The 15,822-nt window shown below is 50.4% G+C and overlaps 2 protein-coding genes across 7 annotated transcripts in view; one reads left to right on the top strand and one right to left on the bottom strand.

Moving 5' to 3' along the window:
• Positions 1–10,298, bottom strand: part of INSYN2A (inhibitory synaptic factor 2A) — a 57,691-nt gene extending 47,393 nt beyond the window's left edge. For both annotated transcript variants that reach the window (XM_032882093.1, XM_032882094.1), the window contains exon 1: positions 10,104–10,298. The gene's annotated coding sequence lies outside the window, so the exon portion shown is untranslated. The remainder of the gene's footprint in view (positions 1–10,103) is intronic.
• Positions 1–15,822, top strand: part of DOCK1 (dedicator of cytokinesis 1) — a 490,685-nt gene that overhangs the window by 243,781 nt on the left and 231,082 nt on the right. The window lies entirely within an intron of this gene.

Here is a 15,822-nt window from a genome sequence, read left to right as displayed (position 1 = left end):
TAATTGATGTAAGAATATAATGATCTACATCACAGTATACTTACAGGTGGGGCCTTACCCATTGTTTTTCAGAAGGCTTGAGATGTATTGGTGGCTTCCAAGGATTCTTTCTGTGTAAGCTGGATCTTGGGATCAGGGGGAATGTGGCTGTTTTGTGAAATCTGGGTAGGAATTAGATGAATGGAAGGGAGAAGGCTATGGTTTTGAGGTTAATAAGTAAAACCATGTCCAGAGATCCTGATCTTGTGAATCTTGGCATAACTATTTGAGTTTGAGTGTTATACGGGATTACCTTAAACTCTTTTTCTGTGCTCATGGAAGAGATAGAGATGACCCAGACATTCACAAAATTGAATGTATGGTTTGGAAATGGTGTATACTGTTACCCATGAACACCATGAGGCTTAAGGACGCTAAACCCTGCATAGTCAAAAAATGTGCTTTTTGACTTTTAACTTTTTTTTAACTTTTTAACTTTTAACTGTCTCAGAACTTAACTATTCATTGCCTTCTGTTGACCAGAAGCCTTACTGATAACGTCAATGAACACATTTTGTATGTTGTATATATTATATACTATATTCTTACAATAATGCAGGCTGGAGAAAAGAAAATGGTATCAAGAAAATTATAAGGAACAAAAAATACATTTACAGTACTGGACTGAAAAAACCCACTTGCCTATAAATGGACTCGCACAGTTCAGGCCCACGTTGTTCAAGGCCATCTGTATGTTTAATCATGCCATGCTGCGGGGCCCTTTCAACGACCTCTGTGTTCTAGCAAACAGGACTTGCTGGGGAGTACAGTCCTTCAGGTCTTATGTTATGGTCTGTGCTCAGAGTGGGATGAGGTGGGGCAAAACTCGTGAAGAACTTAACTGATAAACTTAAGTGCTTGGGATGATAAAAACAGTTTAAAGTCTGGAGTCTTTGCTCATCTCGCCTTCTCATTGGACTCTGGTGCTGGCTGTAGAGAAGGAGCCATTGATGGGCGGGGTGGGGGGGGAGAGAAGTGCGGGGGAGGGGTGCATGGAGGGTCCTGAGCACCCCAGGGAGTCCAGCTACTTCCGAGGGGGTGTTAGGCTCAGCGCTTTTGAACAAAATCAATAACTTTCATTTCTTCTTACTTTGAATTGAGTACCTGCTATCTAAAATTATACTCGATAAATAAGATCAATAGGTAGAATTCTCCATTATGTCTTGTTTGCGATGAACATCGAGAGGAAGGGGAAGGGGAATGGAGAACTAGGAAGAGCTAGAGAGCAGGAGGGGAATGGGAGGGTGATAACTACGTAGACAGACAGACACGGGAGAGGAAGGATGGTCCTCGGGAAAGTTAGTTGCAATACACCGCATCACATCTGCTTGCTGTTTACTGAGAGACTCTGCTGTCAGCTTTTGGATTCTCTAAGGGCTCTTGGAGCTTCCCCTTCTCGTCCCAGCCAGATCGGAGCTGGACAGCTCCTCAGGCTTGGCTAGGCCTCCTGCTCTAGGAACCCCCCAACTCCGTAAGGGCAAGTTATTTCATGAATAATCCCATCTTCAGTTTACATTTCTGTATTCTCTTTCTACTTTTTCATCTCTCCAGTACCTCTTTGGATCAGATGGCCTCTTCCTTCACAAGGGATGTGGGAAAAGGAGTGAAAGGCCGATGGGAATGGACTGTGTAGGTTCGTAAGAGAAGTTAGCAGTGCGGTGAGTGATCCTGCTGATCAGGAAGCAAGTCTCCGCGCACATCAGCACCCTTAGAGTACTTTTCAAAAGGAAAACTTAAGTTTTCCAAAACCTGAAGTGACCCCTCTAGGCTTTGGCCTCCTTGAAGCTGTAGGCGGGAGCGCAGGCGTTAAAGAAGTGGAACCTTTTACAGGTTTTGGTTTCTTTGTTTTGTTTTTCAAAGCATTTCTAGTTATGTAGAAGAGGCTCTGGAGGGAGACTGTGCTCCCACAGGAACAGGGAGATAGGATCTTCCTGAAGGACTCTACCCCTGAGCCTGGCTTTCCAGAAAACAGGTGAGTCCCCACCCCAGTCCAGGTCAGTCAGAATTTCTGGGGATGGAGACCTGCAAACAGGATGGCAGAGGTCAATGTATTAATTCATCTGTGAAGAACCACTAGGCACCCCTCCTTCTCTTCTCTTTCCTGCTGTGTTGCTAGAGCACAGAGCAACACATGGGAGGTGAAGGTTCCCACAAGTCTTTACCAAATGAAGGGAAGAACCAGTGATGTCCCAGGGGAGCAAGGAGCGCCGCCCCTTCCATGTGGTCTGCAGCGAACCTGCGGCTTAGCCAGGTGTTGGGCTGATGGCCCCCACTGGCCGGGCCGTGGCCTGCAGCGTGCCTTTTCCATGGCCTTGCTAGTGGGGCAGCAGTGGAGATGGATTCACATCCTACAGAGGGACAGTTAGTGACCATTGTCAGGGTACAAAATACAGGTGTTTTGTTTCTTTTTGTTTTTTTTTGCCATGTGGACCAATTATTGGATGGCAGAGTCGAAATAAATTGTCCCCGGGCAGGTTAACCGCAGGAAGAGCAGGAACAGTAAGGCATCTTCAACACCTTTGTTCTTTGCATGTTTCCCCTTTGGGATGCAAAATATCTAGAGTTCTGTCCCTTCCTGGGGGCAGCTCTTTTGAACCATCGACCTGGGGTTTGAGATCAGTTACTAGTATGTGGCCGTTCTTTTCAGAGGATGATTTACTTTTGGGTTTTCCATGTAGGATTTTATCCGATGGTGAGTGGCGGTGGGTGGACACTCAAGATGACCGGTTGGGCACTGTCACACTCTGTAGGCTTCTCTGAACATAGCAGTTCCAGGCTGCGCAGGCTCATGAATGGCGGTGTAGACACCGGCTGCCTGATTTTGGGTTCTGGCCGTTCCTGGACTTAGCCCAGAGTCCGGACCTCATTATACAGTCTGGGGGAAGGAAGGTAAAGAGCCGATCCTTCTGTGGTGCCCGGCTCAGCTTCGGTGCCACCTCTCACTCCATGTGTGTTTTCGAATCGGATTTTCCAATACCCTGTTGAGGAGATGGTGCCATTTTTTATAAAGGAGCGGAAGTCGAGGCACCGATAGGTGAGTCCGTGCCCAGGGCCACACAGACAACGCCTGGCTGAACGGGGAGTGCACATGCAGGCAGCTTCGCTTGGACGCTGCTCTCAACGCTCCCCTCTGTGACCAGGGCACAGTAGGTGGCTGCCTTGAAACCCTCCGTGTGTGGTCCTGGTGGTGCTGCTGCTGCAGATGGAGGGGATGCCGACAGGGACAGGCATGCTTACAGCACGTCCTGTGTGTGGATGTCACTAGATACCATTTGTTCCCGGACAGAAACGTGCTTGAAAACCAGCTGGTAGTTTCAACCTTGAAGGGCCAATGAAGAGTAGACAGTCGTCCTAGGCTTTTACTTAAAGCTGGGCATGCCCTTGGTCATTCTCACTGGGTCTTCAAGTCTAGACTTAGAACTGGTGCTTTGATGTAGAAGGTCATGATCATTAGGTTTGGAGCCCTGCACTAATCAGCTGCTGACCCTGCGCCATGGGGCCGCGTGCTTGCCCTGCGTGCCACCCTCCCGCCCAGTAAGACCTGGTGGTCTTTTCACCAATCCAGCGTTCCAAACACGTGGTGAATTCCACCATTCAGCCTCTCCCTGGGTATCTTTGGAATACTAGCAAATCTCACAGACACGATAAATAAAGTGGCGATACACTTGAAGCAGAGTGAACGTCATATATGGAGACAAACATAAATAACCAGAACCAAGCACCTTCAGGCTGGAAACCAGTTCCGTGAAGCCACGGCGCTGACAACTACCATTAAAGCAAACACACCCAGTGAGGGAGGGAGAAAAAATGCAGTTACCGTTGGGCTCTTCAATGACCACAGAAGTAAAGTGAAAAATATGGTTGGAAATTTGAGGAACTTGTCCTTTTCAGCATTTTTTAAATTTCTAATTCTCTACCGTTGCATGTGGCATGCCCTGTTCTGGGGACTGATTCTTGTCCATGCTGCTCTGAGCCGTGAGAGTCTCATCAGCACAATTAACAGGACACTGGTCGTTGGTGCCATGTGATTCCCACAAGGAAAAAAGACAAAGAGCAAGTCTTTATGCACCAGTGCGGTTCTGATAAATAAGAAGTGATAAATTGAGGAACCTGCCCCGGAGATCAATGAAGTTGATGTCATCATGTCAGATTGAGTTGGGAGGTCAATGCTGAGAGGCAGACGGATGTCATCTGGCCATTTGGGCTTGACCCATTGAGCCCTCCAGTATTTTGGTAAAAGCTCTAGTGAAAATTCCTTCCAACCAAAAATGTCAGCATTTGGGGTATAAGAGCATTAGATCTGTCTGATTGAGGCAAGTTAGAATCTCTCATTTCTCATTTGTTTCTTTTACTCTAATACTAGGCCATTGAACTTAAACACATTCTTTCCTTAGAGACTCAACTTCTACCTAAGTGAATGTTTACCAAGGAAAACTCTAAGGCTGAGTTTGGTGGTAGAAAAACCCAAATCTTTGATACCTTTTTCTTTAATCACCACTGTGCGGCCACACGTAAGGACTGTCCATTTCTAGAAGCAGGCTTCCATTTACCACCTTCTTAGGCGTTTCCTCTTAATTACTACTACAAGAAAGTGACAAGTTGAAGTGGAAGAGAAAAATCATTGTCCAATCTGGAGTTCCCAAATTTCTAACAAAATTGTTGACTATCTGATAGCCTCATTAAATATTTATTAAGCATCTGTTATTACTCTTAGTTCTGTAAGAATGTCTTTCTGTATTGAATCCTTTGATCCATTGTTCTCTTCTTTGAAAGTATTCCTCATGTTCTAAGAAGTAAAAGATGATGAAAAATTTAAAAAAAATTTTTTACTATTATAGTATTTTTAAAAATAGTATTTCTCTTTGGAAACTCAAACTCAACTTTCTAATGGTAAGCCTATCTTTTCCCCAAAACCTGCTGGTTCCCTGACTTCTCTGTTTCCATCTGGATCACCCACCACCATGTCACCATCTTTAATCCCTTCTTCATATTGCCATGTTACAAAGATTGGCCACGTGGGATGTTTGTCTCACAGCTGCTCCCATCTCTAGGGCCACCAGTCACCCATGATACCAATTAATTGTCACCTGTTAAACCCTCTCAACTGGTCTCCAATTCCAGGTCTCTGATTCGTCTCTAGCTAGCAAGACTCTGTCTTCTGGACATGTATGTTATTGTTCCAAGTACCCAGTGGTCGCCCACGGTCCGTGAGCAGAGGCCCCTCTTGTCCTGCTGGTTCTTCCTCAAACTGGTTCTTCACTCTCTGATCCCTGTTCCTCCACCTTTTCCCAGTGTCACTTGTCATTCTCCCCATACCAGTCTCTTGCTCTCAGCACCCGGCGACTGGGTGTCAGCTCTAGGATTTGCCTGTGCTGGGCTCAGGAGTCCGGTCTCAGCCTTCATCCCGGGCAGGGCATTGCTTTCTCTTGGGAACCTCCAAGAGTACTGTCTGTCCCCTGATTCTACTTCCCACCTCGTCCTCCCGGCCTGGAGCTTCTTGTCACTTGGTTTCGGACACTCACACGCTGCCTTGGCCGCTGCTGCTTGTGTTCAGTACATTTCCATGAACCAGCAGTCCTTTGTCGACAAAATCATCTTCATGTCAGTCTGTCTTTCCTGTGTTTGCCCACGTTCCAGAACCCAGATTTTATAGTACCACTACATTTCCCAGGACATGAAAGTCACTTACTATGAAAGTGAATTACGGATGATTTGAGGACTTTAGTCTAACCACAAAGGACACATGCAAAAGACAGAGAAATGAGAAATTGTCACACACAGGATACTTCCTGGGAACAACCAGGGTGGAGGGACCCACATCACCACTGGAATGACCTAGAAACATGAACAAAGACTGGTCAGTTCCATGAAGGTTGATTGTGGCTGTGATATATCTCCATGGTGATTCCTCAGCGGGGCAGCTGGCACAAGGCCCCAGAGACCATGAGCCTCCCCTCCCTCGTCTTTCCCTCCGGACTTCTGAGGAGAGAGCCACTTTCATTCGTGGTAGCCCACAGCCCCCTCCTCATGTTTCTCGTAGGCTGTGGTTTACTGCATTTCATCTTAGGCCCAAGGCTAGATTATTAAGGATTGAATTGGAATTTTCCATAGTAACTGCAACATAAACTTTGATTAGCATTTTGCCATGGTGTGATGATTTCTAAAAAATTTCCTTGCCCCTGTTATGGCTCTGTTAGCGTAACTCAGGGGAACATACGCTGTGCCCACGTGATCCCTCTCTGATCTTTCCATGCTCAAACTTCCCTAAGAGCAAGATGACGTGGTAGAGAGAGTCCTGGGGATATATGTACTTGGGATAATCTGATCCACGCTCTATAAAAGCAACATTCATGAGTAATGACCTGGGACATAGTTCTTTCTAAATCCCTCTAAAATACGGTATTGGCAAAAACGGTTTATACTTGGGAAACATGATTCCTTCTTGTCCCTAATATCTGCTTTTCTGTATTCAAGTTAATTTTTTTTGGTATCCCAACGAGAGAGGGAAGTATGCATTTAGCAGAGAGACATAGAGCCTTCAGATTAATGTGTTTTGTTTTTATTTAGACCAGTGGTTCGTCTCTTGATAATATTTTTGTATACCTCCCAAGTCCCTCGACTCATCCATTGTGTTCTGAATGATGGCTGAAATGTGTCTGACTCACACCCACACTGATGACTTAAGGTAGAGGAAGCTCCTACGGAGTTTCTATCAGGAATTGTATTTGCAACCAGGAGCTGTCTCTGAAGTTATGGTTTCTTGTGCTTGGAGAGATATGGTTCTTGGTAGCTTGAAGACACCTCAGCGCCTCTGCATCTGAGGCGGATATGTTATTGTACGTGGTCCCGAGGTCTGGACCTATGCTTCCTGTGGCTTACTGTTCGTCATGAGATGCTCTCTCCACAACTTGATTGTAGGAATCCCGGCAAGGGCCCCACAACTTGGTACCAATCCTCTAGTCTGCCCTTCATATAGAAGATATATTAACTTCTAACATAAGTGGCTTAAAAATTATGACGTTTTGCTGCCTTCATGTTACAGGTTAGCTCACATACTGGAGACTTATCCAAATGTTTGTATGCGAATTTCATGGTAATAAAAGTCTTGTCATGTAATATCAATCATATTAAATTTTCCTTTAAAATATTGAAGTCACTCCATAATGTTATGAAATATTAAAATCAAATATGTGAGGAGACTGAAAAAGATCTGCCTCATAAATTATGTCAGCTAATTTTGGGCTGGAAACGAAGGTCTCGGTGGAATTACAGTGGGGAAGGGTTCTTCACGTTTATGAAGGAATTGTTTAAAATACAGCTGCCAGTTTTGTCTGGGGAGGCCCTAATAACCTCACTTTCCCCAGATGGCTGTGGTTTACCTCAAACAGGAGGCTGTTTCTGGTGAGGCCTTGACTGGTTAAGCAGCAGCCTTGATGCCACCTGCCCGGCTATCTGATGGGCTGGTCGAGACTCAGAATAAAACATCCCACTGACCCTACCTCTCTGCCTGCGTACCTGGATGCTGGTCTCCAGACTCGCTCTGTGGTGTAGCTGTGATTTCTTTATCATTAGTCCCCGAGAAGCAGCCTGTCCCCAACAGTAACTAATCTGCTCCTCATACAAGAGAGTTCGTATCTGTTGCTCTAAGTGAGACAGCCACGGGTTAGGACAGCCAGGAGAATACAAATGTCTAGCTAAGTGAGCACATCTGTCCAGCTGCTCGGCTGTGATCAGCTGTGTTAGTTCTGAGAATCATTTGTATTTTCTGACTGCTTATTTCAGCGTGTAGGAGTCTTCCTGCTCGACTGGTGCCTTTCGTGCACAAGCCTTTCACTTATGTGCTTATTTAAATTTTTTTTTCTTTTTTTCTCTATAGAGGGAGAAACATGACAAAAATTCTCTATGCTGCCATGGGGAAAATAATTGTGGTGGAACAGAGAAGCCCCCAAGTAACCGGGGGGGGGGGAATGAGAATATCCAACTTTCTATTGGGCTTCTTGACAGCTCTTTGTGCCAACGTGGAGCTTTCCAGCTTTTCCCTTATTAGCTGGTTTCTTAACCAGCAGTTGTGCTTCTCAATAGGGTAATGGACCTGATGTAAGTAAAAGCTCCAGGTCTCCATCACAAGAAAAAAAGATGAAGTCCTGACAACTGTAGTAAGTTGAAAGGCATATAATTTGAGTTTCAAGGGCATCCTGTCTTTAAGTAGAGGTCTTTCCTTTAGCTAAAGAAATTAAACAGCATCCTTCTCTCTTTAAGGAAACGATGAATTTAGTGAAGAAAAGCACAAACTCTGTGTAGCTAACCTAATTTATGCAAAATCATGCAATTAGTGATAGCTGTGCTAGACATTTTTTATCCAAATGCGCCTCTAATAAAACCATCCCGAGGAGCAGTGCCATCTAATGTAAGTAGTAAACATGGGTAGTAAATTATTAATATCTGGTGAGGCATGCAGATGGCAGGGCTTCCATTTTCCCTTTAAGCTGCTTGTGCCCATTTGCTAATCCTTCTTGTAAAAAAGAATGGCAAAGATAAATGTGAACTTTTCTTTGGAAAGTAACATTCAACAGGATATGAATGCAATAAATAGCACAGTGAATAGTACAGACTGCGCTTTCCGCCTCCGCAAAGTGAAATGGTGGCTCCTTTCTGCTCCATCTCTAGCATAACCTTAATCACAGAAGAGCGTTTTCACACGTGTACAACTGGCTGGGAATGGCCCAGGTCAGGTGATTCGGGTGGTATTTTTCAATCAAGTCCCCATCGCTGTAACCTTGACAGGCCCCCACTGTCAAATGGAAACGTAACCCCTAGCAAGTCTGTCCGAGGGAAGACATCCAAGTGCACGGACCCCAACCCTCTGCTAGTCTGAGCTGTAGTCTTGGGGAATGACAGCGTGGCTTCCGAGCCAGGGCAGGGCCACCCCGAAGTTCCCACGCTGGCCAGTTCACCTCGGCATGCTTCTGCAGAACGTAAGCGCCTAAGCAGACAAGGTCAAATGAAACTGCCTCATTGCTGCCTCTGGCTCTGGGGCCCAACCGGGCTAGCAGCCCCCAGTCATAGACCTGCAGAGGGAAAGGGGTCAGCGTGGAAGTCCTGCTTTGTAGATGAGCCAAATGCACTGATTCTCTCCCCTGGTTGACTCCAGAGGCGCCTCTCCTCCCCCATTCCTGGCATCCCCTTATCACTAGCCCCATCTCCCTGTGGCTTGTTTCTGGGTAGTAGAATGCTGAGGTCACAGGGATAGGTTTTTTATCCCAGCGACGCTGGGAACCCTGAGCATGAACCAGCAAGACGCAGACTCTCGCTCTTGACTTTGGGCTCCAGGCGCCGCCCTGGCCCCGGGCTGGCCCGGGGCATCCTCCTCCCTCCTGCCCTCGCCCTCCAGCAAGCTCGCTTGCTCCCTCTGCAGCGCTGGTTGGTTTCCCACGCCTGTCCCGGGCTGACACGCGACGCCACGCGCCCCGAAGCCCCGCGGATGCCAATCCCGGCCCACAGCCCCGGGAAAGTGCCGACCCAAGGGAGCCCTGGCGCCACGGGAGGAAATGGGTATTTCACGTGGGCATCTGCCTTCGCTCCTGCTCGCGCCTCTCCTTCGCGGCAGGCGTCAGGGCCCCTCTGCTTGGACTTATCCCCCCGAAGTTAATCAGCCGCACTTGCCAGTTCGCTCTAGTTTGGAAAATACTTAAACACCTCGAAACGTTCCAGAGACGCGGCCGCCCGCGATCCCGCAGTTCTGCCTAGCTAGGGCTCTCGGGCGCTCACGAGGCTGTGGCGTTTGTCTAGAACCGACAGCGTAGACATGCAGCCCCACTGCTTCCAGGCCATCGCCAAAGTTGCCAGACGCCCCTCGGCGACCCGGCCGCGCCAGATGCAGTTGCGTAACCTCGCCCGCCGCCCAGTCCGCTCCTGGCTGCACCGGCGCGTCCTGGCCCGGAGAGCCGCCGAGTCCGGGACGAAGGGGGCGAGTGGGAGCGCCGGACCCGGGTCGGCGCCCGTCCGAGCGGTGCTCTGCCTGCGGCCAAGTGCAGCGGGAGGAGGGCACGCGGGGCTACGCTTACCTTCGGCTGCTTACAGATAAGTCGAGGTCGGTGCAGCGCCTGGCTCGGGCATGTCTCGCCGCGGACCTGGGCAAGCCTGGCGCGGCACGGAGCACTCCGGGCAGGGCATCCGCGGCGAGGCTCGCGGGGCTCGCGCGGAGGAAGGCTCGGCTCCGGGGACTTGGCCGGCTGCGCGCCCGCCGCCCGCCCCCTCCACCGCCGCCGGCCCGGCCCGCCTGGCCCGGCCGGCCCCCGCGCCGCAGCTCGCCTCCGGCCCGGCTCAGCGACGCGCACGGGGAGGCAGCGGCTCGGCCGGCTCCGGGGACGCCCGCGCGTTCGCTCGCTGGCGGCGCGGCGGAGCCAGCCACAGCCACCCGGCTCCGTGCTCCTCCGATGTCCTCATTTACTGCAATTGTCTTCGGCGAGATCTCGGAGCCGGGGCCGGGAGGCGGGGGCGGAGTGGGGGAGGGAGCGGGAGGGAAGTCCTTGCAGCCGCCCCCGGGTCCCCGCTACTCCGCGGAGCCGGGCGGCCGGAGGAGAGGGTGCCGGAGCCGCGCGCCCGCCGCCTGTGCGCGGGGCTGGCACGGAGGCGGGCGGAGCCCCGGGCCCCGCGGGGCGGGGGCGGGGGCGGCGCGGGCCCCGCGGGGCCGCGTGCGCGGGGTGGGCGATCTGGAGGGAGTGGAGCGGGAGGGAGCGGGGAGCCCCCGCCCTCCGACGTCCGAGCCGGAGCTGGAGGAGGAGGTGGAAGGAGCCAACGGCGGCTGCCGCCTGTGCGCGGGGCTCCACCGCGGCGCGTCCTCAGGGTTTCTGGGCTGCAGGCGGCGCTGCGCGACCCGGGAACTTGTTGAGTCTGCCCTCCAGCCGCCTCTGGAGCAGCTGGAGGGCGGGGGACCTGGCGTTTTTCTCTAGGGAGGGGTCGCAGGGGTCGCCCAGTGATGGCTGCCTGCTTGCCAGTGGGCCCAGCCTGGCGTAGCTTTGAAATCCTGGAGCGCGGGGGGCATAGACTTCTGCCCCCTCACCTGCAGATTGCTGCCTAGGGGAGGCCAGGGTCAAGGGCCTGTTTCCCTGTGGAGTCCAGCCCAGGGTCAGCATTTCTAAGTGGAGACTGACAGGTTCGCCAGCTGTGAGTAGTGAGGACAGAGGTGGGAGTGCCCTCCCCCACCCCCTGGGTCTGTGGCCCGAGGCCATTAGGAACACTCCAGAGCTGGCGCCACCACTGCTCCTCATCAAGACGCCCCCTCCCTCCGTGTTACACATACCACTGGCCGCAGGGTATGTGTCCTTTTTGTCACAGAGCAGAGTTGAGCTCACTTGGGGAGGAACAGATCTAGGAGCTCTTCTAGGAGCTCTTCCTAGAGCCCAAGGAGCTCTTCCCCACCTCTTCGGCAAATCCACCCAGTCCACCAATGGGTAGTGTGTCTTCTGAGCTCAAAGTGACTGGGCCACTGGCCTCCCTGATTCCTGGCAGACCCTGGTGCCTGGGCCTGGGACCAAGCAGCCAACTGGGCACAGGTCTCCCAGCTCCCCAAGTTTTCTCAGGGTTGTAGCTTGAAGTTCATTCTTCTTGAACATACTTGGAAGTGACTGCACTTGGTAGTGTGAATAATTCCCAAGAAAGGGCAGAGGAATGGTGGATCCAAGGGCAGTGGCTTTGGGGGATGAAATGGGAGGACAAGAGGGAAAGTACCATTACCACATCTTCAGGCAGAGCGGCAGGTGCACACACCTGCACCCATCTCCACGCCCACCCCTCAGTTCCTGCGGCAGCACCAGCCCTGTGCCCAGGACCCAGCCCTTGCTAGTTCCTTGTTCACTGGGCTCAACTGAGTCTAGCAGGGTGCGAAATACAGTGTCTGTTCTTTATAAATTTCTTTATATGTAATGCTTTATTTGTCTTTATGTGGTACTTGGGGCATCGTGTCCAAATGTTCCAAAAGAACAGCCTCCTGAAACCTCCTCCTTCCCCTCTTAATTCTTAGCCTCCTTCTGGATACAAGCCTGCAGTCCTCTGGCATCCAGATATGTCCAGGAAGGGAGTCCTGAACCTGGGTCTCCAAACTCTGTCTACTCACTCCTTTTCTTACTCCAGATCCCGGAGTCTAATTTTTAGCCTGTTTTCGTCTCTGGCTGGCCCACGGTGCTGGTGAGAGCTGGCTGGAGACATGTAGCAGCAGATGCGTGAGTAGCCTGAAGACCTACAACTCCCTGTTCTGCCTGGAAGGGACCTGATGTTGGGGATGTGTCGGACTTGGGGACATTTGATGCCAGGTGGGAAGGGATCATTGTCATGGATCGCTCGAAGATAATTCCCCTGGGGATGTGCCATTGCCACTGCGGGCCCAGTATTTCTCCAGCTTTCTGTAAATCTTGCTTTATTGCTAATCCATAAAATCGAAATCTGCCTTCCATCCCTTAAACATGTCACTGTAAATAAAACTGCCAGGAAATACTGAAATCGTGCTGGTGGTAATGGACAGCCACATTTCTGGGGGCCCTGAGTAAAAACAGATAAACATAAACGCGTGCACCGCAGGAGGGAGCAGAGCCCCGGGGGGCAGTGTGAGCTGCCAGGAAAATGGCTCCAGGGACAGTGTTATTGAGATCCACATGATGTGTAATTGTAGGAAGAAAAACTGTAAGTGGCAGGTTAGAAAACCCACTTACAGGAAGACGAGAACTTAATGAACTTCTTAGTATCGTCAAGACTATCTTGAGGTGTCTGGTTGTCTCCTAGACTCCTAGTTTCCCGGTTCTCCATGTCACTGGTATCCTCCCTCTGTTTTGAAATGCGTCATCTTTTGTCTACCGTGTTTACCTTGCAAGTCTTCACGTCACAAGTGTAAATACTGTTGAAAACACGTTTCACTGTAACTTTGCCTGAGGAGGGAGGTTCCACATGCGCGAGGCTGAGGAGTCCTTGTGTCCATCCTGTTCTCACCTTGGAAGCAAACACTGCAAGGGGCTGGCCTGGGAGACGGGGACTCATGAATGCCGTCTTCCTGCCTGCAGACTCCCCCCTGCATTATAATTAGTATCTTTTACAGATGAGACACATGCATGTTTTTAGGGTCTAGGATGAATCATTATGTTCAGTTTCCGCAGAAAAAGAGTTACAGTTGGTAGAGAGTTGATTCATTGTAGGAGTCAATTAGGTAAAATTGGTTTTGATTCAGATTTTTGCTGAAAAAGATGGACTTCCGAAAGGAGAAATAGCTACTTTTAAAGTGGGATTTTCTGAAAGCAGAAGGCCCTAAAAATTAAAGAGATGAGAAAGAACGAGAGAGATGACTGAGAAAATAGCCAAGGCTCCTCTCTTGGCTGCGTGCAGGTGTCTCGGAGAGATGTGCTGGATGCCCGCCCTGCCCTCTTGCTGAGTTAAGTTATGAAGTCCCGGTTTCCACCTTTAAAAAGCCGAGAATGTACCGGTCAGAGACAGACAAGGGTGTTTGTAACAGTTTTGACCACCTGAGTTCCAAACTGGAAATAACTCCAGTATTTATCAGTTGTAGAAGGGATACGGTTTTTCTGGGTTTTCTCCTGCATCAGGGTCCCACCCAGCAGGGGAAAGGACCGGGTCAATGCGAATAACTTCACAAACGTTATGCAGAAGCAGCCAGGCACCAGAGTACACGTCGTAGTCGTAGGATTTCATTTCAGTGACGTTTTGCAAGAATGCAAAAAAGTCAAATGTCAGAATGGTGGTTGTCTTTGCCCTGGGCCACACTACCTCTCGTGGTATGGCTTATCTGTATGATAACTAGGTGGTCACACACCGTATTCATATGGATCAATTCATTGAGACGTTCTCGTCTTTCAAGTACGCCTCCTTTCTGTCTGGGCAGACGCGCTGTCTGGCAGTCTTTGCAGCATGGACACGCGTGCCCCCCTAGTAATCTTCCCTTTGATGGGACTGGCTTATGGTCAATGAAGTTGGCTTGCTGTATTGCTAATTCATAGAATCGTCAAAGCTGCCTTCTCTCCACATCCCAGGGTAAGAGAGAAGAGGTCGTCTGCACAGGCCCTGCTGATGTCAGTAAGACTTCTTGTCTAGCTAAGTACTGGGACCTCCTTCTTTGAGAGGCTGCCTCGAGCATCTGCTCGACTGTTGCACACAGCCATGGTGGGGTTCCCTCTGGAAAGGATGTTCCGACCTTGTCCTTTACTGTTCTGAGTGACTGTCAGGTGAGCCGGTGTCTGTGATGGCAGGTTCTGTCCTCCAGCTCCAAAGCGGTGGTCACAGATCAGCTGTACGCCACCGCTACAAAGGAGAGGGAACTCGGTTGGCCTGAACCTGGAGGGGAGAGATCAGTTAACACCCAAATGCTTCTCTTTTCTCTTTCAACAACAAGACATCCTGCAAAGGGGCTCCAGCCAGACCTCATCTTTTGCCTGGAAGACCTGAGAGAAGCCCTTCTGATTCATTTCCTTTGTCCTGTTCTGCTCAAGCATTTATGCTCCCCTTTCTGGACTGACTTTCTGAGCAAAAGAGTCTCCCTCTGTGTGTAGCCCCATGCCTGTGGCTCTGTCATTGTCCTGGCAACAAAGCTGTGTTTCCTCCTGGCGGGAAGCAGAGCTATGTTTCTGAAATGCTGGCCTGTGCTCCTGGGACTCTCCCCACCCCGGATTTCTTTTCCTTCCATGATGAGCGACCAGAGATGGTTTATTGGCCTGGAATACAATTTGGTTTGGAAAAACTGAACATCGCACAGCTTAGTTGAAATTCCTCGTTATCTATGAGGCATCATTGTGAATTTAATGTATCTGTAGGCAGTGGGATGGTTTTCTTTTTCAAGAGAACAAGGGTGGCTCTAGGTTTCCTTTACCACATCCTACCACAGGGACAGCAACATGAAGAGACAGTGAAGAGGGACCCTGTGCTTCTGGCTGGCCCCCTTCCACCCTTCAGCCCCTTTTGAGTAGGGCTCCGATCAAACCCAAAGGCTTTCAGAGGCTTTGGCCCCCCACTAAGGCAGTAACTGCCCCTCCTTGCCTTCAGGTGGCTGCATTGAGAAAGAAGCAGGGAGACTGTTTTGCTGACTTTCGTCTTGTGAGTGGGGGCTTTTCCATTGTCCAAGTCTGACCTGTTGGGGAGCGGACCTCCCCCGCAGGAGGAGAAGACTAAGGGGCTTTTCTGAGTCCCTTTTGGTAACACCGGTGTCTCTCTCAGCCCACCGCACAGCAGGTCGTGTGCCAGGCCGGAGAACCATACCTTGGACCAGAATTAGGTCAAGAAGGGATAAAAATTGCTTTCAGATTTCAGTGTCTGCCCTGCTAATCTACTTTGCTGGTGTCAACCGTGGACAGCCCTTCCACGGCCCTCTGCCCCGTGCTTGCAAGGCCTCTGCCGGTGGAGGGGGGCTCCGAGGGGAGGCCTGAGGTTTTGCACAGCGCCCCCTGTGGGCTGTGGGCTGTGTACTGTGGGTGTTTCTGAACGCCCTCCATTCACACCCAAGCTTTCCTAGACCTGAAGGCAGGATGGGGAGAGGGGGAGGGAAAAGAAAGCGAAACCCTTCTGTTCCACGCCTCTCCTGCCACAGAACCTGTCTGACGGTGACAGGCCACTTTGGTTTTCTGCCTACAGAACGTGAGGTGCCGGGGACGCTGCTCGGTATCTCCTTTCTCCTCACTGGAACACCCTGAACTGGATAGTGTTAAATTGTTTTCATAGATGAAGACCAGAGACGTTAGGTAATTTCTCCAAGGTCACACAGTTCGGAAGTGAGGAGGCCTAGATTCCAGT

This window comes from Lontra canadensis, unplaced genomic scaffold (assembly GCF_010015895.1).
Source record: "Lontra canadensis isolate GAN:19392208 unplaced genomic scaffold, GSC_riverotter_1.0 scaffold79, whole genome shotgun sequence".
Lineage (NCBI taxonomy): Eukaryota > Metazoa > Chordata > Mammalia > Carnivora > Mustelidae > Lontra > Lontra canadensis.
This window is presented reverse-complemented; position numbering and strand designations above follow the sequence as displayed.